Source organism: Delphinus delphis, chromosome 8, assembly GCF_949987515.2.
Source record: "Delphinus delphis chromosome 8, mDelDel1.2, whole genome shotgun sequence".
Classification (NCBI taxonomy): Eukaryota; Metazoa; Chordata; class Mammalia; order Artiodactyla; family Delphinidae; genus Delphinus; species Delphinus delphis.
The window spans coordinates 6,054,582-6,078,448 of record NC_082690.1 but is presented as its reverse complement, the minus strand read 5'-3'; the positions used below and the strand labels follow the sequence as shown (position 1 = coordinate 6,078,448).

At 38.4% G+C, this 23,867-nt stretch overlaps 1 long non-coding RNA gene across 2 annotated transcripts in view; it reads left to right on the top strand.

Annotated features, from left to right (window-relative positions):
* Window positions 1-23,867, top strand: part of LOC138414141 (uncharacterized) — a 67,951-nt gene that overhangs the window by 16,881 nt on the left and 27,203 nt on the right. For both annotated transcript variants that reach the window (XR_011246564.1, XR_011246565.1), the window contains one exon: window positions 19,509-19,583. This is a non-coding gene — a long non-coding RNA (uncharacterized lncRNA). The remainder of the gene's footprint in view (window positions 1-19,508; window positions 19,584-23,867) is intronic.

Genomic DNA, 23,867 nt, shown 5'->3' with positions numbered 1-23,867 from the left:
GGACAGTTTGTTATCCTGGACAGTGAAATCCTTTGTGTGCCTGGAAGATGCAAATATAAAGTCACTATGTAGTATACCTCCATCAACCAGGAGACTCACATGGGAAAACTAATCTCTATTGAAGATGAACTTATACTCAAAATTCCAAACCACATGGGAAATGATCCATTATGCAGAGATTTATCCAAATCTAATTCTATCAATGGAGTTAGAACTCTGAAACCTTGTTTTTATGAAACAGTCTTGAAAAGATTATAAAATAAGTAGTTTGAAACTAACTAAAGAGATGAAAGAAGATATAGAAATCATAATGAGAAAACAAGACTTTGAAAATAGACTGGGTAGATTTGAAGAAGAGCCAAATAGAGTTTCTCAAAATGAAAAACATTTTTATTGAAATGGAAACTGAATAAGTGGGTTAAACTGTAGACTAACACATTAATGAATGATTTGTGGAGTGAAACATAGCCAAAAGGTAACTATGCAAATGATTGCACAAACAGAAAGGATGGAGACTATGAAAGAAAAGTGGAGATATAGAGGATACAGTAGCTTCCAGGAAAAGAAAGTAGAAAGAATGGGGGAGAGAGCAGAACCAAGATGGTGGAGTAGAAGGACATACTCTCACTCCCTCTTGCGAGAACACCAGAATCACAAGTAGCTGCTGGACAATCATCGACAGGAGGACACTGGAACTCACCAAAAAAGATACCCCACATCCAAAGACAAAGGAGAAGCCACAATGAGACAGTAGGAGGGGCGCAATCACAGTAAAATCAAATCCCATAACTGCTGGGTGGGTGACTCACAAACTGGAGAATACTTATACGACAGAAGTCCACTCACTGGAGTGAAGGTTCTGAGCCCCACGTCAGGCTTCCCAACCTGGGGGTCCGGCAACGGGAGGAGGAATTCCTAGAGAATCAGACTTTGAAGGCTAGTGGGATTTGATTGCAGGACTTCGACAGGACTGGGGGAAACAGAGACTCCACTCTTGGAGGGCACACACAAAGTAGTGTGCGCATCGGGACCCAGAGGGAGGAGCAGTGACCCCAGGGGAGACTGAACCAGACCTACCTGCTAGTGTTGGAGGGTCTCCTGCAGAGGCGGGGGTGGGGGGTGGTGGCTGAGGCTCACCCTGGTGACAAGGACACTGGCAGCAGAAGTTCCGGGAAGAACTCCTTGGCATGAGCCCTCCCAGAGTCTGTCATTAGCCCCACCAAAGAGCCCAGGTAGGGTTGCCTCCAGTGTTGGGTTGCCTCGGGCCAAACAACCAACAGGGAGGGAACCCAGCCCCACCCATCAGCAGCCAACCAGATTAAAGTTTTACTGAACTCTGCCCACCAGAGCAACAGCCAGCTCTACCTACCACCAGTGCCGCCCATCAGGAAACTTGCACAAGCCTCTTACATAGCCGCATCCACCAGAGGGCAGACAGCAGAAGCAAGAAGAACTACAATCCTGCAGCCTGTGGAACAAAAACCACATTCACAGAAAGAGAGACAAGATGAAAAGGCAGAGGGCTATGTACCAGATGAAGGAACAAGATAAAACCCCAGAAAAACAACTAAATGAAGTGGAGATAGGGAACCTTCCAGAAAAAGAATTCAGAATAATTATAGTGAAGATGATCCAGGACCTCGGAAAAAGAATGGAGGCAAAGATCGAGAAGATGCAGGAAATGTTTAACAAAGACCTAGAAGAATTAAAGAACAAACAAACAGAGATGAACAATACAATAACTGAAATGAAAACTACATTAGAAGGAACCAGTAGCAGAATAACTGAGGAAGAAGAACGGATACGTGACCTGGAAGACAGAATGGTGGAATTCACTGCTGCAGAACAGAATAAAGAAAAAAGAATGAAAAGAAATGACGACAGCCTAAGAGACCTCTGGGACAACATTAAAAGCAACAACATTCGCATTATAGGGGTCCCAGAAGGAGAAGAGGGAGAGAAAGGATGAAAGAAAATATTTGAAGAGATTATAGTCGAAAACTTCCCTAACATGGGAAAGGAAATAGCCACCCAAGTCCAGGAAGTGCAGCGAGTCCCATACAGGATAAACCCAAGGAGAAACACGCTGATACACACAGTAATCAAATTGGCAAAAATTAAAGACAAATAAAAATAATTGAAAGCAGCAAGGGAAAAACAACAAATAACATACAAGGGAACTCCCATAAGGTTAACAGCTGATTTCTCAGCAGAAACTCTATAAGCCAAAAACGAGTGGCATGATATACTTAAAGTGATGAAAGGGAAGAACCTACAACCAAGATTACCCGGCAAGGATCTCATTCAGATTTGATGGAGAAATCAAAAGCTTTACAGACGAGCAAAAGGTAAGAGAATTCAGCACCACCAAACCAGCTCGACAACAAATGCTAAAGGAACTTCTCTAAGTGGGAAACACAAGAGAAGAAAAGAACCTACAAAAACAAACCCAAAACAATTAAGAAAATGGTCATAGGAACATACATATCGATAATCACCTTAAACGTGAATGGATTAAATGCTCCAACCAAAAGACACAGGCTTGCTGAATGGATAGAAAAACAAGACCCATATATATGCTGTCTACAAGAGACCCACTTCAGACCTAGGGACACATACAGACTGAAAGTGAGGGGATGGAAAAAGATATTCCATGCAAATGGAAATCAAAAGAAAGCTGGAGTAGCAATACTCATATCAGATAAAATAGACCTTAAAATAAAGAATGTTACAAGAGACAAGGAAGGACACTACATAATGATCAAGGGATCAATCCAAGAAGAAGATATAGCAATTATAAATATATATGCACCCAACATAGGAGCACCTCAATACATAAGGCAACTGCTAACAGCTCTAAAAGAGGAAACCAACAGTAACACAATAACAGTGGGGGACTTTAACACCTCACATACACCAATGGACAGATCATCCAAGATGAAAATAAATAAGGAAACAGAAGCTTTAAATGACACAATAGACCAGATAGATTTAATTGGTATTTATAGGACATTCCATCCAAAAACAGCAGATTACACTTTCTTCTCAAGTGCACATGGAACATTCTCCAGGACAGATCACATCTTGGGTCACAAATCAAGCCTCGGTGAATTTAAGAAAATTGAAATCAAATCAAGCATCTTTTCTGACCACAACGCTATGAGATTAGAAATGAAGTACAGGGAGAAAAACGTAAAAAACACAAACACATGGAGGCTAAACAATACGTTACTAAATAAACAAGAGATCACTGAAGAAATCAAAGAGGAAATCAAAAAATAACTAGAGACAAATGACAATGAAAACACGATGATCCAAAACCTATAGGATGCAGCAAAAGCAGTTCTAAGAGGGAAGTTTATAGCTATACAAGCCTACCTCAAGAAACAAGAAAAATCTCAAATAAACAATCTAACCTTGCACCTAAAGGAACTAGAGAAAAAAGAACAAACAAAACCCAAAGTTAGCAGAAGGAAAGAAATCATAAAGATCAGAGCAGAAATAAATGAAATACAAACAAAGAGAACAATAGCAAAGATCAATAAAACTAAAAGATGGTGCTTTGAGAAGGTAAACAAATTGATATACCATTAGCCAGACTCATCAAGAAAAAGAGGGAGAGTACTCAAGTCAATAAAATTAGAAACGAAAAAGGAGAAGTTACAACAGACACCGCAGAAATACAAAGCATCCTAAGAGACTACTATGAGCAACTCTATGCCAATGAAATGGACAATCTGGAAGAAATGGACAAATTCTTAGAGAGGTATAACCTGCTGAGACTGAACCAGGAAGAAATAGAAAATATGAACAGACCAATCACAAGTAAAGAAATTGAAACTGTGATTTAAAACCTTCCAACAAACAAAAGTCCAGGACCAGATGGCTTCACAGGTGAATTCTATCAAACATTTAGAGAAGAGCTAACACCTATCCTTCTCAAACTCTTCCAAAAAATTGCAGAGGAAGATACACTCCCAAACTCATTCTATGAGGCCACCATCACACTGATACCAAAACCAGACAAAGATACTACAAAAACAGAAAATTACAGACCAATATCACTGATGAATATAGATGCAAAAATCCTCAACAAAATACTAGCAAACAGAATCCAACAACACATTAAAAGGATCATACACCATGATCAAGTGGGGTTTATCCCAGGGATGCAAGGATTCTTCAATATACACAAATCAATCAATGTGATTCACCATATTAACAAATTGAAGAATAAAAACCATATGATCATCTCAATAGATGCAGAAAAAGCTTTTATGATAAAAACTCTCCAGAAAGTGGGCATAGAGGGAACCTACCTCAACATAATAAAGGCAATATATGACAAACCCACAGCAATATCATTCTCAATGGTGAAAAACTGAAAGCATTTCCTCTAAGATCAGCAACAAGACAGGGATGCCCACTCTCACCACTATTATTCAACATAGTTTTGCAAGTCCTAGCCACGGCAGTCAGAGAAGAAAAAGAAATAAAATGAATCCAAATTGTAAAAGAAGAAGTAAAACTGTCACTGTTTGCAGATGACATGATACTATACATAGAGAATCCTAAAAAATGCCACCAGAAAACTACTAGAGCTAATCAATGAATTTGGTAAAGTTGCAGGATACAAAATTAATGCACAGAAATCTCTTGCATTCCTATACACTAGTGATGAAAAATCTGAAAGAGAAATTAAGGAAACACTCCCATTTACCATTGCAACAAAAAGAATAAAATACCTAGGAATAATCCTACCTAGGGAGAAAAAAGACCTGTATGCAGAAAACTGTAAGACACTGATGAAAGAAATTAAAGATGATACCAACAGATGGAGAGATATACCATGTTCTTGGATTGGAAGAATCAATATTGTGAAAATTACTATACTACCCAAAGCAATCTACAGATTCAATGCAATCCCTATCAAATTACCAATGGCAGTTTTTACAGAACTAGAACAAAAACTCTTAAAATTTGTATGGAGACACAAAAGACCCAAATGACCAAAGCAGTCTTGTGGGAAAAAAACGGAGCTGGAGGAATCAGACTCCCTGACTTCAGACTATACTACAAAGCTACAGTAAACAAGACAGTATGGTACTGGCACAAAAACAGAAACATAGATCAATGGAACAAGATAGAAAGCCCAGAGATAAACCCACGCACCTATGGTCAGCTAATCTGTGACAAAGGAGGCAAGGACATACAATGGAGAAAAGACAGTCTCTTCAATAAGTGGTGCTGGGAAGACTGGATAGCTACATGTAAAAGAATGAAATTAGAACACTCCCTAACACCATACACAAAAATAAACTCAAAATGGATTAGAGACCTAAATGTAAGACTGGACACTATAAAACTCTTGGAGGAAAACATAGGAAGAACACTTTTTGACATAAATCACAGTAGAGTCTTTTTTGATCCACCTCCTAGAGTAATGGAAATAAAAACAAAAATAAATAAATGGGACCTAATGAAACTTCAAAGCTTTTGCACAGCAAAGGAAACCATAAACAAGATGAAAAGACAACCCTCAGAATGGGAGAAGATATTTGCAAATGAATCAACAGACAAAGGATTAATCTCCAAAATATATAAACAGCTCATGCAGCTCAATATTAAAAAAACAAACAACCCAATCCAAAAATGGGCCAAAGACCTAAATAAACATTTCTCCAAAGGAGACATACAGATGGCAAAGAAGCACATGAAAAGCTGCTCAACATCACTAATTATTAGGGAAATGCAAATCAAAACTACAATGAGGTACCACCTCACACCAGTTAGAATGGCGTCATCAGAAAATGTACAAACAACAAATGCTGGAGAGGGTGTGGAGAAAAGGGAACCCTCTTGCACTGTTGGTGGGAATGTAAATTGATACAGCCACTATGGAGAACAGTATGGAGGTTCCTTAAAAAACTAAAAAAATTACCATATGACCCAGCAATCCCACTACTGGGCATATACCCAGAGAAAACCATAATTCAAAAAGACACATGCACCCCAATGTTCCTTGAAGCACTACTTACAATGTCCAGATCATGGAAGCAACCTAAATGCCCATCAACAGACGAATGGGTAAAGAAGATGTGATACATATGTACAATGGAATATTACTCAGCTATAAAAAGGAACGAATTTGGGTCATTTGTTGAGACGTGGATAGATCTAGAGACTGTCATACAGAGTGAAGTAAGTCAGAAAGAGAAAAACAAATATCGTATATTAACGCATATATGTGGAACCTAGAAAAATGGTACAGATGAACCAGTTTGCAGGGCAGATATTGAGACACAGATGTACAGAACAAACGTATGGACACCAAAGGGGGAAAGCGGCGGGGGTGGGGTGGGGTGGGGTGTGTGTGTGTGATGAATTGGGCGATTGGGATTGACATGTATACACTGATGTGTATAAAATTGATGACTAATATAACCTGCTGTATAAAAAAATAAAAATTAAATTTAAAAAAAAGAATGGGGAAAGGCAATATCAAAAAGATATGGGCTGAGAATTTTCCAAGTATTAGAAGACTTGATTGTTCAAATTGAAGAAAGCTGACTCATGAGCAAAATAAATCAATAGCAATCCTTATGTAAACACAGGACACTAGAGACAAAGACAAGGGTCACCTACGGAGAAAAAAAGTATTAACCTGGTATCTCGTCATTGAGACTAGAAGCTAGAAAACACTGGAATAATATCTTTAAAGTTCTGAGAGAAATAACCGGTACACCAGAATTCTATACCCAGCTAAACTAACATAGAATATTGAGAATAGGATAAAAACATGTTTAGCCAGTCAAAAGACTGAGAATGTATCTCTCAGTGACTCTTTCTGAAAGCATCATTAAATGTAGTAACTCAATAAGAAGGAAATTGGAATCGGAAGAAATACATGGAATGCAAGAATCAGTGGTGCTCAAGTAAGCAAAGCAGGTTTACTGGGGAAAAAGAGAGTGAAAAAGCTGGAGGTTTAGCAAGTGTGGTCATGGATCTGTATATTTAGGCTCAATATTTCATAGGTAGAGGAGTCCTGTGTGCTGATAAGTTTCATGTAGCCTCAAGGGTGGTTGACTAGAGTGAGCAGCGTGAAGATCATTTGATCCCAGAAAGTCAAGAAGTTTTGAAACTAAGATATGGGAGGGACCATATATTATACTGATTATTTTCCTCCACTGCATCCCCAATAGATTCTCCAGTCTTCTCTCAGTGCTGCTTTGGATATGTAAGACTGGCCCCTATGAACTGTGTCCTGCAGGTGTCCTTGCTAGCTGGCTTCATGTGGAGTTTGACAAATTGGAGTCACTGGCCAAAAATCAGTGTGAGTGAAAGAGAGAACAGAGTTCCTTCCCAGTCTCTCCCTGCTTCAGCATTGCTTCTCTAGTAGCATATGTGTCTCTCCATGACTAGAGTTCCCACTAATGGCCCCTTTTCCATGGATCCAGCTCTCACTGGCCTCAGATAACTCTCTTCTTCTTGAATTTTGACCCTATGAATAAAAGATTTTTACCCCACTGATTTCTAGGTAATATCAGGAGATAATTCTCCACGGGTCTCTCATGTTTTTGTACATCTTGTGAGTAAGGTACTAAATGCCCTTTGTTGCTGATGATCTTTTCAAGGATGTTTGTATACCGAATAGCCTTGGAAAGTGAAGATAGTGTCTCTCTCTGGAGCAAAAGGCAGTCATACTCACTGTCCAGTGTAATGAAGATAACGTCTCCCTCTGAAGCAAAGGGCAGACATGCCTACTGCCCATTATAAAAGATTGCATTTCCTAAACTCAGGGTTTCCTGGCCTGTAATTCAACCCATCACATGTACAGTTGTTATCTGGCCCCCTTCGTGTCACTCTGGGGGAGTTGAGGCTTAGATAACCAAAAAAAAATGCTGATGCTCTGGCTACTGTTATTGCTATGTGTAGTCAACTATCCTTCATCTTTGATCCAGGAGTGTCATGTCTTCAATCACTGCCCATGAAGCTGTAACAGGCTATCTCATTAGCTTTCAAATAGGGTAAAATCTCAGATCCCTAACAGTTCTTGACAGGTACCTTGGCATCTCTTGTTTGTTCCCTTAAACCCAACAGTACTTCTAAAGGTAGTTCTTTCACAAAATCCGTCTCATTGATTTCTATTTCCTGCTGGACTCCTGCCTGATATATCTAGATAGTTTGAAATCTCTATGGTCAGTTAATTTACGACAAAGGAGGCAAGAATATACAATGGAGAAAAGACATGCTCTTCAATAAGTGGTACTGGGAAAAGTGGACAAATACATGTAAAAGAATGAAATTAGAACATTTTCTTACCCCATACACAGAAGCAAACTCAAAATGGATTAAAGACCTAAATGTAAGACTGGATACCATAAAACTCCTAGAGGGAAACATCGGCAGAACACTCTTTGACATGAATCACAGCAATATCTTTTTGGATCCATCTCCTAGAGTAGTGGAAATAAAAACAAAAATAAATCAATGGGACCTAATTAAACTTAAAAGCTTTTGCACAGCAAAGGAAACCATAAACAAAACAAAAAGACAACCTACGGGGGTGGTGGGGGGGAGGAAGAGGAGCTTGTTTTTTAGTGTGATATTTACCTAGCGATAATAAACTGAAAATCCTTTGCAAAAAAAAAAAAAAAAAAAAAGACAACCTACAGAATGGGAAAAAATATTTGCAGATGATGCAACCAAGAAGAGATTAATCTCCAAAATATACAAATAGTTCATACAGCTCAATATCAAAAAACCAAACAACCCAGTCAAAAAATAGACAGAAGATCTAAATAGACATCTCCACATAAGACATACAGATAGCCAAAGGCACATGAAAATATGCTGAACCTTGCTAGTTATTAGAGAAAGGCAAATCAAAACTACAATGAGTTATCACCTCACACTGGTCAGAATGGCCATCATCAAAAAGTCTACAAATAAATGCTGGAGAGGGTGTGGAGAAAAAGGAACCCTCCTACACTGTTTGTGAGAATGTAAGCTGGTACAGCCACTATGGAGAACAGTATGGAGGTGCCTTAAAAAACTAAAAAATAGAGCAATCCCACTCCTGGGCATATATCCAGAGAAAACCATAACTGAAAAGACATGCACCCCAATGTTCACTGCAGCACTATTTACAATATCCAAGACATGAAAGCAGCCTAAATGTCCATTGACAGATGAATAGATAAAGAAGATGCAGTATATATATATATATATATATATATATATATATATATATATATATATATATATATACACACTGGAATATTACTCAGCCATAAAAAGAATGAAATAATGCCATTTGCAGTAACATGGATGGACCTAGTGATTATCATACTAAGTGAAGTAAGTCAGACATAGAAAGACAAATATCATATGATATTGCTTATATGTGGAATCTAAAAAATGATACAAATAAACTTATATACAAAACAAATAGACCCACAGGCATAAAAAATAAACTTATGGTTACTGAAGGGGAAGGGGGGCATAAGTTAGGAGTTTGCAATTACCATATACACAGTAATACATATATATAATAGATAAACAACAAGGACCTACTGTATAGCATAGGGAACTATACTCAATATTTTGTAATAATCTATAAGGGAAAAGAATCTGAAAAAGAATATATACGTGTATATGTATAACTAAATCACTTTGCTATACACCTGAAACTAACACAACATTGTATTGGGTTGGCCAAAAAGTTCGTTTACGAACTTTTTGGCCAACCCAAATAAATCAACTATATTTCAATTAAAAAAAGAAATCTCAAGGGATGTGCAACAATTAATTTTCTGTGTCAGCTTGGCTAGGCTATGGTGCCCAGTTATTTGGTCAAATACCAGCCTAGATGTTGCTACGAAGATATATTTTTAGGTGTGATTAACATTCTCTCTCTCTCTCTCTCTCTCTCTCTCTCTCTCCCTCTCCCTCTCTCTCTCTCTCTCTCTCTCTCTCTCTATATATATATGTATGTATGTATGTATGTATATGTATGTATGTATGTATACCAACTTTGTTTAAAGCAAATTACCCCTCATAATGTGGGTGTGCCCCATCAAATAAATTGAAGTCCTTAAGGCCAAAGACTGAGGCTTCTTACAGAAGAAGCAACTCTTCCTCCAAACTGCAGCATAGAAACCTGCGTGAATTTCCTGCCTGCTGGCCTGCCCTGCAGGTTTTGGACTTGCCAGCCCTCACAACTGTGTGAGCTAAGTCCTTAAGATCAATCTCTCTCTCTCTGTACGTATATATCCTATTTGTTTTGTTTCTCTGGAGAACCCCCGAGTAATACAGGGTGCTACAGAATTTAGAGGAGCTTATGAACACAATGTCAAAGTCCCCAAATAATGAGTGGGAGTTTCCGAAGCAGAGTGTGAGACAGCAATAGTATGAAAAAGCAGTATGTACCCCAAAGAGTAGTATTTCTTCAGTCTAAGTGGAGAGGAAGGAGGATGCCTCAATGGTGCCTCTAGGTGACAAAGACAGCAGAATGTGCATGATGTGGCCCCAGCTTACACATGGAAGCTTACACCTGTCTGTATCATTCATGTGCCTACCCTATAAAAATGACCTGAAGCTCTTAGAACCCAACGTTTTACTTTCTAATGCCTCCTTGACTTTGGTCTTGTAGTTCCTTCCACCAGGAATCTCCTCCCCCTCTATTTCCCATCTCTCCAGGGTCCTTTAATCTTTCATAGTTCTTACCACCTCTCCTATCTGCCAAACACCTTCTCCTCCTTCAAGTCTCAGTAAAGCTTTCCTAAAAAGCAGAGTTAGGTGTACTGTGTTCCCCAATTTTCTAGAAATTACCTTATTCTGTAATTCTGTGATTGTATGTCTGCTCCCTCATTGGTCTATGAACAAGAACTTTCAGCTCAGTATTAAATATATGTATTTAGGACAGGACCTATCATATAGAATGTGCTCTATACCTGTCTGTTGCATGAATGGATGAGTGAATAAATAAATTTGTCCGTGATGTTGTAAATGGTGGAATGGAATTCACACTCAGGATTTTCTTACTCTAAAGCCTGGTCTTCCTCTCCCATATATGATGTGATCCAGTTTTTTTAGGAATTCTGCAGATAGAATCTACCTGCTAGGAAGAAAAATTTCTGTCAGCACTAGAAGGAAAGAAGAACAGTTATGGGAAAAAACGGCTGAATGCCCATTAAAAAAAAGAATAGAGCATAGTAACACTTGTTTTATTTTTGTTTTGTTTTGTTTTTGTTTGATAGCTACCCTTTTCTGGTTGTTGACAAGATTCCCAAAGGATTGATCTCAAATATGGATTTAAGATTTGATTTGCCATGCACAAGATATATGTTAGAAGTCCTCTTTGCTTCAAAATAGAAACCAGTTTGGAAAGCTCCCAGGTTTACTGATAATCAGTTTATTCTCATAAGCCTTATTACATACAAGGTTGAGTGGGTGACTGCCCATATAGTTTGATTTTGATGTCACACAGGGGAACTGCTCCTTTCCTTGAATTACCCTGTGGTGGATGGAAGGAGTATAGTTCCTTCTATAATGTGATTGTATGTTTAGACATCGGTTCCTTTAAGGCAAATTCTCCTTTCTATTCAGTGGGCTCTCCAATTTACATCTGTACATCAAGCATTTTTCCTGAACTCCACACTTAAATAGCCATCTGTTTCTACCCCACAGGTGCAACATTTCTGAACAGAAATGATCCCTCTTGCCCTGGACCTGTTTCTTCTGAGTTTCTCGTTTCAGTGAACCATACTACCTCTCACCAAATTTCCCAAGCTAGAAACCCAAGAGTCTTCCCATCACTCACATCCAACCAATAACTAGTCTTCTGAGTTGTTATCATGAACATTTCTCAACTCTGGCTACCAGTCTCCATGGGCGTTGCCAGTGCCTTATTCAGGCCCTTTATCAGTTCTCACTTGTATGCCTGGAGTCGAACCCCTCATCTGTCCATTGTCTTGGTGTAGCCAGGAAGGTCTCTTTTAGAGACATAGCTATCACATGATTCCTCTTTCTGAAACCTTATACAATGGCTACTCATTGCCCTTAGGATAAAGTACAAACTCCCATATTATATAAGGTATGCACTTTCTGAACCCTGTCCAACTCTTCAATATTCACCCTCCTCTCTCCACCCCACCCCCGCCAATTTCATATCATATATTATCCCATTTCCCCAATATGCTCATTTTCTCTTTACTGTTTGTGTCTTTTTACATATTGCTCCTCTTGCCTTAGAAACTTATCCCCTTTCTCCTAGCCAGGAGTTAGCCACTTCTATATGTTGAGACTCAGCTCAGTCACTAACATCTTTGGAAAGTGTTTCCAGATATTTCCTACCTGAGCTAAATGCTCATACCTATGTGCTTCCTAAATTCCCTACGCTTACCAATATCATGGTACTTATCACCCACTTTTGTCTGTTAGATTTACTTTCATGCCTTTCCAAGCAGATTATAAAGCCCTTTATGACGGAGACTATTCTGTGTATCTTTGAAAGCTGAGAACCTATCGGAGAGCTGACATCTGGTTAGCAATCAATACATTTGGTTGAATAAGGGGAAAAGATCAAATGACAATGGGTGGTTCGAGAGGGCTATGAAAACACATTTTATCTTCAATATAGTTTAAAAAATTTATTGTAAAATATATATAACATGAAATTTACCATTTTAACCATTTTAAAGTATAAAATTCAGTGACACTAAGTACATTTAAATTGTTGTGCAACCATTACCACTAACCCTTTCCAGAACTCCTTCATTATCCCAAACAGAAACTGTACACATTAAACAATAATGCCCATTCTACCTTCCCCACAGCACTTGGTCACCTCTAATCTACTTTCTGTTTCTGTGAATTTGCCTATTCTTGGTAACTCATGTAAGTGGAATTATATGGTATCTGTCCTTTTGTACCTGTATTATTTCACTTATTTTTATTTTTGGCTGCATTGGGTCTTCATTGGGTCTTAATTGGGTCTTCGTTGTGGTGCGCAGGCTTCTCATTGCAGTGGCTTCTCTTGTTGCGGAGTGCGGGCTCTAGGCACATGGGCTTCAGTAGTTGTGGCACACAGGCTCAGTAGTTGTGGCTCATGGGCCTTAGAGCACAGGCTCAGTAGTTGTGGCGCATGGACTTAGTTGCTCTGCAGCATGTGGGATCTTCCCGGATCAGGGCTCAAACCCGCGTCCCTTGAACTGGCAGGTGAATTCTTAACCACTGTGGCACCAGGGAAGGCCTCTTTGTTGAGAGATTTTGATTACTGATTCAATCTTCTTACTAATTATAGATCTATTCAGATTTTCTCTTCATGAGTCAGTTTTGGTAGGTTGTATGTTTCTAGGAATTTATCCACTTTATCTAGATTATCCAGTGTGTTGGCATACAATTATTCATAGTATTCTCTTATAATCCTTTTTATCTCTGTAAAGTCAATAGTAATGTCCTTTCCCCCCAACCTTATTTAGTAATTTGAGTTTTCTCTTTTTTTCTTATCCAATCTAGCTAAAGAGTTGTCAACTTTACTGATTTTTTTCAAAACATCAATTTTTAATTTTGTTGATTTTCTCTATTTTTTTTTATTCTCTATTTTTCTCCACTCTAATCTTTATTATTTCCTTCTGTCTGTTAGTGTTGAGCTTCCCTGTTTGTCTTTTCTAGTTCTCTTAAGGTGTAAGTTAGGTTATTGATTTGAGATCTTTCTCCTTTTTTTAATGTAAATTTTTACGGCTGCAAATTTCCCTTTTTTTTTTTTTTTTGCGGTTCGTGGGCCTCTCACTGTTGTGGCCTCTCCCATTGAGGAGCATAGGCTCTGGACACACAGGCTCAGCAGCCATGGCTCATGGGCCCAGCTGCTCCGCGGCATGTGGGATCCTCCCGGACCGGGGCACAAACCCATGTCCCCTGCATTGGCAGGCAGACTCTCAACCACTGCGCCACCAGGGAAGCCCAAAATTTCCTTTTAATACTACTTTTTCTGCATCCCACAAATTTTGATATGTTGTGTTTTCATTTTCATTTTTATCAAGGTATTTTCTAATTTCTAATTTCTCTTCTTTAACCCTTTGGATATTTAAGAGTATGTTGTTTAATTTCCACATATTTTTGAATTTTCTAATTTCCCTTCTATTTTGATAGGAAGATACTCTGCATGACTTAAGTCTTTTTAAATTTATTAAGAATTGTTTTGTCATCTAACATATGGTCTATCTTGGAGAATGTTCCATGTGCACTTGAGAAAAGTGTGTATTCTGTTGTTCCTAGAGTTTTCTGCATATATATGTATATATATACATATATATTTAGTTTATGGTGTTGTTTAAGCCCTCTATTCCTTATTAATATTATGTCTGGTTGTTCTGTTCATTACTGAAGGTAGGGTTTGTAGTGTCCAACTATTTTTGAAGGACTATTTCTCCTTTCAATTCTGTCAAGGTTTTCTGCATATAGTCTTTGGCTCTGCTGTTTGGTGCATCTATGCTTATAATTATTATATCTTCCTGATGAATTGACCCTTTTATAGATATATAATATCTTAGATAGTCCTTATTTGTCTCTTGTAACAGTCTTTGACTTAATGTCTATTTTGTCTAACTAGTATAGCCGCCCTGGCACTCTTTGGATTATTGTTTGCATGGGATATCTTCTTCCACCCTTTCACTTTCAGCCCTTTTGTGTTTTTGGATATAAAGTGAATCTGTTTTAGACATTATATAGTTGGATTGTGTTTTTAAATCAGTTCTGCCAGCCTTTGCCTTTTGATTGAAGAGTTTAATCCATTTACATCTAAAGCAGTTACTGATAATGAAGGACTTATTTCCATCATTTTGCTATTTGGTTTTTGTATGTCTGTTAGCTTTTTCGTTCCTCATTTACTCCATTATTGCTTTCTTCTGTGTTTTGTTGATTTTTTTTGTAGTCACACATTTTGATTCCCTTCTCATTTCCTTTTGTATATATTCTCTAGCTATATTTTTGTGGCTATAATCATGATAACATTTAACATCCTAAATTTATAACAACCTAATTTTAACTGACACCAGCTTAATTTCAACTGCATACAAAAACTCCACTCCTATATAACTGTCTTCCCCTGCCACTTTATGTTATTGATGTCACAAATTACATCTTTATGTATTATGTGCCTATAATAGTTTCCTAATGCTACTCTAAAAAATTATCACAAATTGGATCACTTAAATAAGAGAAATTTATTGTCTCACAGGTATGGAGGCTAGAAGTCTGAGATCAACATGTCAGCAAGTTGCTATCTTTTGAGGCTGTGAGAGAGAATCTGTTCCATGCCTCTTACTTAGCTTCAGGTGGTCTCTTGAAAATCTTTGTTGTTCCTTGGCTTGTAGAAACATCACCCTGATCTCTGCCTTCATCTTCATATAGCATTCTCCCCGTATACCTGTCTCAAACTTCCCCTTTTTATAAGGACAGCAGTCATATTGGATTAGGGGTCCACCCATTCCAGTATGACCTCATCTTAACTAATTATATCTGCAATGACCTTATGTCCAAATAAGATCACATTCTGAGGTACTGAGGGTTAGGACTTCAACTATTAATTGGTGGTGGTGGTGGGGGACATAATACCACCCATAACAGTGCCCAATAACATAGCTCTATAATTATTCTTTATGCATTTTTTCTTTTAAACCCTTTATCAGAGACCTTTGTTTCTTCATACAACTTCAAGTTACTGAATAACATCCTTTCATTTTAACCTGAAGGACTCCCTTTAGCATTTCTGGTAGGGCAAGCCTAGTGGTAATCAGTTTCCTCAGCTTTTGTTTATCTAGGAATGTCTTAATTTTTCGTTTATATTTTTAATTTTAATTTTTATTTATTTATTTTTGCAGTACACGGGCCTCTCACTGCTGTGGCCTCTCCCGTTGCGGAACACAGGCAGCCGCTCCACAGCATGTGGGATCCTCCCAGACTGGGGCACGAACCCACGTCCCCTGCATCAGCAGGCGGACTCTCAACCACTGTACCACCAGGGAAACCCTTCGTTTATTTTTGAAGGCAAGTTTTGCCAGCTATAGAATTCTTGGTTGACAGGTTTATCTTTCAGTACTTTAAAGATTTTATCCCATGTCTTTCTGGCCTCCAGGGTTTGTTGTGAAAAATTGGCTGATATTGTTATTGAGAATCCCTAGTACGTGATGATGATTCACTTTTCTCTTGCTGCTTTTAAGACTCTCTCTTTATCTTTGGACAGTTTGCTTATATGTCTTGGTTGGGTCTTTTTGAGTTTATCCTATTTGGAGTCCATCAGGCTTCTTACAGTTGTAGGTTTATTTATTTCATCAAAGTTGAGATGTTTTGCCATTATTTCTTCAAATAATCTCCACCCCCCTCTTGTCTTTTCTGGGACTCTCATAATGTGTATGTTGGTATACTTCATGATCCCTTAGTTCACTTTTCTTCATTGTTTTTGTTTCTGCACCTCAGACTCTATGATTTTGATTGTCTTATTTTCAAGCTTGCTGATTCTTTCTTCTCTTTGCTCACATCTGCTGTTGAATCCCTCCAGTGAAATTTTCATTTCAATTATTGTAATTTTCAGCTCCACAATTTCTGTTTGGTTCCTTTTTATAATTTCTGTTGATATTCTCATTTTATCTATAAATGATTTTTCCTGGTTTCCATTAGTTCCTTATCCATGTTTTCCTTTAGGTCTTTGAGCATATTTAAGTTTTATCTAGTAAGTCTGATGTCTGGGCTTCCTCAGGAATGGTTTCTGTGAATTGATTTTGTTCCTTTGAATGTTTGCCCATTTCTTTCTATGCCTTGCAATCTTCTTTTGCTTAAAATTGGATATTTAACTACTATAATATGGTAACTCTGGGGACCTCCCTGGTGGTCCAGTGGTTAAGACTCCATGCTTCCACTGCAGGGGTGCAGGTTCCGTCCCTGGATGGGGAACTAATATCCCATATGTCAGGGGCATGGCCAAATATATATATATGATGACTCTGGAAATCACATTCTTCCCCTTTCCCAGGGTTTGCTGGTTTTGTTGTTGTTATTGTTGTTGAAGGCTGTAATAGTCTGTTTGTTTTGAGTGATTTCCTAACTATTTTTGCAGAGGCTATTGCTGGTCACATGTGATCACTGAAGTCTCTGTTCCTTTAGCTCACATTCAGCTCAAAATCAGATGTTTTGATAGAAATTTTCTTGAGTGCCAGGAACTCTTCCAGTGTTTGCAGATTGGCTCTGTACTAGGGCATTCCTTCAGTACTTAGCTAGGCTAGTTCTGAGGCTAGCAATCAGTCAGGTAAAATCTTAAGGTCTTCTCAGCAATTTTCTGAGCACGCATCTTGCCTGGGTGTGCATATGGCTTCCTAAATCCCCCCATATTTTTGACTGCTTTCAAATGTCCTAGATTCCCAGTCTTACCCCAGATTGTCCTCTGCACCTTAGAAGGTCTATTGTATGTTTCCACCTATAATTTCTTGCTCCAGGAGTCTGTGGGGCTATTGTCATTTGCAAGTTTTATGAGTAGTGTCCACCACTTTTACCACCTGATTTCTGAGTTAGACATAAAGAGACAGGCTCTTGTGTCAGTCCTTCAGGTATCCACCGGACAGTTTAAATGTACACAATAATTTGCAAATAATTTCTGCTCTGCTTCTTCTAGTTTGAGGAATGATACTGGAAACCAGGTTGCCACCACTTCAAGACCAAAACCACTGCCATGCTGGGGAAGGGTGGAGTAAATGTAACTAAAAATGCCACAGAACTTTCTTGCTGTTTTGAAGATGGCTTTTTCTTTTCTTTTCTTTTTTTACATTTATTTTATCTTTGGCTGCATTGGGTCTTCGTTGCTGCGTGCGCGCTTTCTCTAGTTGCGGCGATCAGGGGCTACTTTTTCTTGCGGTGCATGGGCTTCTCACTGTGGTGGCTTCTCTTATTGCAGAGCATGGGCTCTAGGCCCGCGGGCTTCAGTAGTTGTAGCTCCCAGGCTCTAGAGCGCAGGCTCAGTAGTTGTGGCGCATGGGCTTAGTTGCTCCGCGGCATGTGGGATCTTCCCAGACCAGGGCTTGAACCCGTGTCCCCTGCATTGGCAGGCGGATTCTTAACCACTGTGCCACCAGGGAAGCCCCACGATGGCTTTTTCTTGATTGGGTATTTGTTTGGTGGCTCAAAACTTTGAGTGTTTTCCAGAGCTCCAGTAAGATTGGTTCAGACAGTTTCTGCCTTTCTAAAAAACATTTCTGTTGGGGAATGAAAACTTGGAGCTTCCTAGGCTGCCATTTTGCTGAAGTCTTTTCTTTAACCTAGTTTTGCCTTCACTTGGACTTTCACCAAAGAGCATCAGAGCACTTGGCATGTAACCTAAGTGAAGGTGTGTGTAGTTACTAAAAAATGGTGGAGCAAAGACGCTCTGAGCCACTGTAAGGAGGCTTGGAACAGGAACTTGCTTGGAGAGTTGAAATTTTATAGATGAGGAATCCACTAGGTTATTGGATGACATTTGAGAACAGATACGCTTATGAAATGAACTTCTGTCCAGGTAGTAAATTGCTCAGGGAGTTGGTGCTTGCTGACAGTGTGGGACAGCTGCAGTTACATGCTACAAATGGTTGGGTCTGATTTCTGGATGCATATTAATTCCAGCTCATGAAGGGTCTTGAGCGATGCCAAAAATGACCAAGTAGAAGAAAATGTGAAGATAATGATATGGCTGGTTCTAGTGCTGAATTAGATCCCCCCTCAGAGCTCGAGAATCTAATTCAATTCATTCCTAATGGTAGCTGTCATATCAGCTTGTCCTAACCCTGACTGTGGTTCACAGCTCTATCTCAGAAGTGACTTGGGAGGAAAGCCTTTAGTAATTGTCTTCACCTCTCCATTTCTTCACTCTTTCTCCTATCATTAGTATCCCCTGCCTCTCCTCTCCTTTTTCTTCTCTGCCTACTTGTCCTCCTTTGCCTCCTACTACCTCAGTGAAAATATGTTCCAATCTGCTAAATGAATTCACATTAAAGTGCACATAGCCAAAAGACTCGAGTGTAAACCTGTCCAGGGGCTGTTTGCATTTTAACAGAAGTCTGTATAACATTTCTAATTGTGAAGCTCTAAGTATTAGCTGTTCCATAGGAAGGAGAATTCTTAGAGGACCTGGTTCTAACTCAGAATGTTTTTGAGGTATACTCTACTCCAGATAGTATAAAGAAATTCCCAATTATAAAGGGACTTTAGAAAATCAAATTTCTCCTCGCAATATGAAAAGACACTCTGAGGCTGATTTGAATGTGACATCATTGGATAATGAGCTTTTATACCTTTCCAGCCAAAGATACCAAGGATAAAGCCAAAACTTTGATCATATTGAGAAGTCGGGTCAGGGAGATTTTCACCTTGCTACAGGAAAAGAAAGTCTGATGAGGAGGAATAGAACAGATCTAATTTAGAATCTTAACTGTTTTAGAAGATAGTAAGCAGCCTCCATACATTAATATGGCCTTTCTTCCCAGTCATCACCAGAAAATCTTCAGGATACAATACACAAAGAGAGGAGCTGCCAGTGCTGGAAGGACGGGTCCCAGAAGGTAAGAGCAAAGAGTGGGAAGCACGTTAACACTGATTGAATTTAACCTCTACCAGCCTCTGTTTCTTCCTCTGTAATGTGGGAACAGTAATATCTATTGAAGAGGGTTAGAACTCTTTTGACTGCAAATTATAAGAAGCCATATTGAACACATGAACGTAAGTTAAAAATAAAAAAAGGAATTTGTAGGCTTTTATTCCTGGTTGTCCAAGGGCATTGGCTTTGGAGCAAGGCTGGATCCAAAGACCCAAATGATGCCTTTAAAACTTTTTGGCTCTCCATTTCTTAGCTCTGCTTGTTTTTATTTGGCTTTTTCTCAGATAGTTTTAATTTATGTGTCAGTTAAGAAGATCTAAAGAACGTATCTCCCAGCTTAACAATTCCAACAGAAAATCTTTTTCAAATATCATTCCCAAGGAAGATTATATTGCCTTGCTCAGGTCAGATGTCCAAACCCTAGCCTATTACCGTGGGTTGGGATTTTTGGATTGGCCAGCCTAGGTCGCATATATAACGCAGTATTTGGCCAGTGTACCATAATTGACCGTCTCTCCAGGATCACATTGCATGAAGGGGGAGTTCCCTAAAGGATTCAAGAGACAGAGGATGGGAAAGTATGCTGGGCATGAAAATATGGTAGCTATTATAATCTACCAAACCTACCACTATAGGTTAAAGAATCAAATGAGCAGACACAGGGAAGCTGTTTATGAACTATAATCATAATTAAAACATCATTCAAATAATGATAAATACCACGTTCATTAAAATCGAGAAAGCCACATCATATAACGGTGGCTTTACAAACCAGTGGGAAAAGACGGACCATTCAACACCTCCTGTGAGATAACTGGATGGAAACACTGCATGTAGGAGCCGCACCTCCCACCATACACTAGCATATCCTCTAAATGGATTAAAGATTTAAACATAAAAGTGAAACCATAAAAGTGTCAGAAGAAAACATGGTAAAACTCTTATAATCTTGGAATGGGGAAGGTCTTCCTAACCATTACTTAATATTCTGAACTCATAAATAATATGACTGATAAATAAAACTACATCAGAATGAAACCTTTGCATGATGAAAAACATCATTTGAAAAAAAAAGGCAGAAAACAAATAGAATAAAAGGCAGTGGGGTGTTGGAGATGGCCTGCACTGGCTCACAGGAGCTGATTATTAAATTTTAGAAATTTTGCAAGCTGGTTGTCAACCACAGCCATTATTTAAAATTAAGTTATATAAACTTATAATTAAATAAAGAATGAAACAAAGGTAATATATGCTCAAAGACTCATCACTCTAATTGTTTAACAACATTTTGCTATCATCCATGCTCTTGGAGTGATTTACATCTGTTGTGTCTGTATCATGGAGATATTACATAATGGCCTGGTGTTGCACGTTTCTCCCCAACTCCACATTTAGTGATATGTTGGTAGCTTGAAATTGGCTGTGGTGGGAATATTTACATCATGGAACTTGGCAAATGCTATAAACCAGGATTTATTTTCCCCAGAGACCATTACTAAACACTAACCAACACACTACTGGAAAAAAATTTTGAAACTCACATTACAGAGAAAGGGCTAACCTCCCTATATGTAATGTGCTTCTTATAAGCCAAGTATACAAAGACGATTAACCTAACAGAAACATAAGAAAGGTATGAAGTATCCATTCATAGAAATAAAGAGGTGCTCTGTGTCACAAGAGAAATGCAAATAAAAAACATACTGAGGTATTATTTTTTACTTACTAGATTAGCAAAATTCTAAGTTTGATAAAACTCTGTTGGCAAGGTGGTGGGGAGACAGACTTTTTTTTTTTTACATTGCTGGTGAGGACTTAAATTTACATAACCCCTTTGGAAGGCAATTTGGCAATATGTATATAAAATTACCAAGACATAAACTATTTGACCTAGCAATCCTATCTCTGGGAATTTATACTATTATATGGTATAGAGTGCTTTTGTTTTTTAATAGCAAAAGACTGGAAACAACACAAGTGTCCATCCACATGGGCTGGTTTAATAAACTGTGGAACATTTAAACAGTAGAATTGACTGGAACTGTAAAAAAAAAAAAAAAAAATTGAAGACACCAAATTGAACTTGAAGAATCTCCAACTTATATCTTTCCCTTCCATTTTATTGAGAAACAACTGACATAACATTGTATTAGTTTAAGATGTACAACATAATTATTTGATGTACATATGTATTGCAAAATGATCACTACAATAGGTTTAGTTAACATCCATCACCTCACATAGTTACAATTATTTTTTCTTGTGATGGGAACTTTTAAGATCTACTCTCTTAGCAACTTTCCGATGTACAATACAGTATTGTTAACTATAGTCACCATGCTATATGTTCTATCTCTAGAACTTACTTATCTTAGAACTAGAAGTTTGTACCTTTTGACTGCCTTCACCCCAGTTTCTCCCTCCTGCCCCCAGCCTCTAGCAACCACCAACCTCTTCTCTGCTTCTATGAGTACGATTTTTTTTTTTACATTTCCCATGTAAATGAGATCATGCAGTATTTGTCTTTCCTGTCTGACTCATTTCACTTAGCATGATGCCCTCAAAGTCCATCCATGTTATCACAAATGGCAGAATTTCCTTCTTTTTTATGGTAGAATAATATTCTGTTGTATAAATATACCACATTACCCATTCATCAACTTATATTATTGAATGAAAAAAAGCAAGGTTAATATCAGAGTAGATAGTATGTTATCTTTTGCATAATAAAATAAAAATATAGTTATATTTGATTTGCATAAACAAAGTCTGGAAGGAAAGTAATAAAAATGGTTACAGGACATGGTTGCTGGGTGGGAACCAGTCAGGCAGAGAATAGGGTAAGAACAAGGCCTTGTGTTACCTTTTTACACTAAAATGAATGTTGAACTATGTCAACATACTACCTTTTTACAAAATTAAATGACAGGAAACAAATAACTTCATTGAAGAGCGCTTGACATTCAATAAGAAGTTACTGAGTGGCTATTATGTGTCAGGCACTGTTCTAGGAGCTGCACCCAGAAGGTAGCACCATTTCATGTAAGTTGTGGTGTGAAGCCAAAGACTTCGTGATTGTCCTCAGCCACATAAACCACTCTTCAGATGCCACATCTTCCCTTATGTCCGTCCAACGGTTTTCTCTTGTCCCATTAGTTTCATATCCATGACCTCAACAGGGTCAAACTATCCCCAGGCCATTCAGGTCTAGCAACAATTTATTGATTGTGTTCTTTTCCGTGTAGATTCTCTGTTTTCACGTCTTGGTCATCTTTCTTTTTTTTTTAAACTTATTTTATTGAAGTAGAGTTGATTTACAATGCTGTGGTAGTTTCTGCTGTACAGCAAATTGATGCAGTTACATACATATATTCTTTTGCATGTTCTTTTCCATTATGGTTTGTTATAGGATATTGAATATAGTTCCCTGTGCTATACAGTAGGACCTTGCTGTTTATTCATCCTATATATAGGACATCTTTCTTCTTGACTGTGTTGTTTAACGTACTCAGTGGAATATGACATTTTAAAAGTTCAGGTCTTTAATTTTGTGGACAGTGAACAAAATAGACAAAAATCCCAGTGACTTTACATTCTAGTCGTGATCAGGGAAGGGCTTTCTGAGGAGGTGATGCTGAGCACAGACATGAGAGATATGAGGGAGTGTGCCTTGTCAGTATCTGGGGTTATGCTTGTCCGTTCACAATAATTACCATTATCGCTGCCCTCAAGGAGACTGCAAAACGTTACATGGGCACATGCCCACACACACACACACACACACACACATGCTCATATTTACCATTATTTATGAGCACAGTAACGCTGCCAAACCACGTAATGGCTGTGTCCTGTCAATACCATAATATCTGGTAATGACGATGGGTTTGAATGGAGCGAACCTCTTTGTCTCTTGCTCTGGCCCCAGTAAGCAAGGACACAATCCACATTTGCTAAGCCTCTGGCTTAGATTGAGGGGTAAACCTCTGATCGTGGGGGCTTAATTCTCTTTCCAAATGAAGCTAAATGTTCCAAAAAATTAAAGCCTTGACCTTTTAATATCATATCCTACCAACCAGAGTAAATAACACCCTCGAAAAGAAAGACATCCGAGATATGAAAACACATCAGAGAACATACAGAGAAAAACAAAACATTAAATTATTACTAGACCTTAAGGGCCATGGGGGATATTTTTACCATGCTGAGGTCATAGGTATGAGCCTGGATTGGATGAGAGACAACTGTT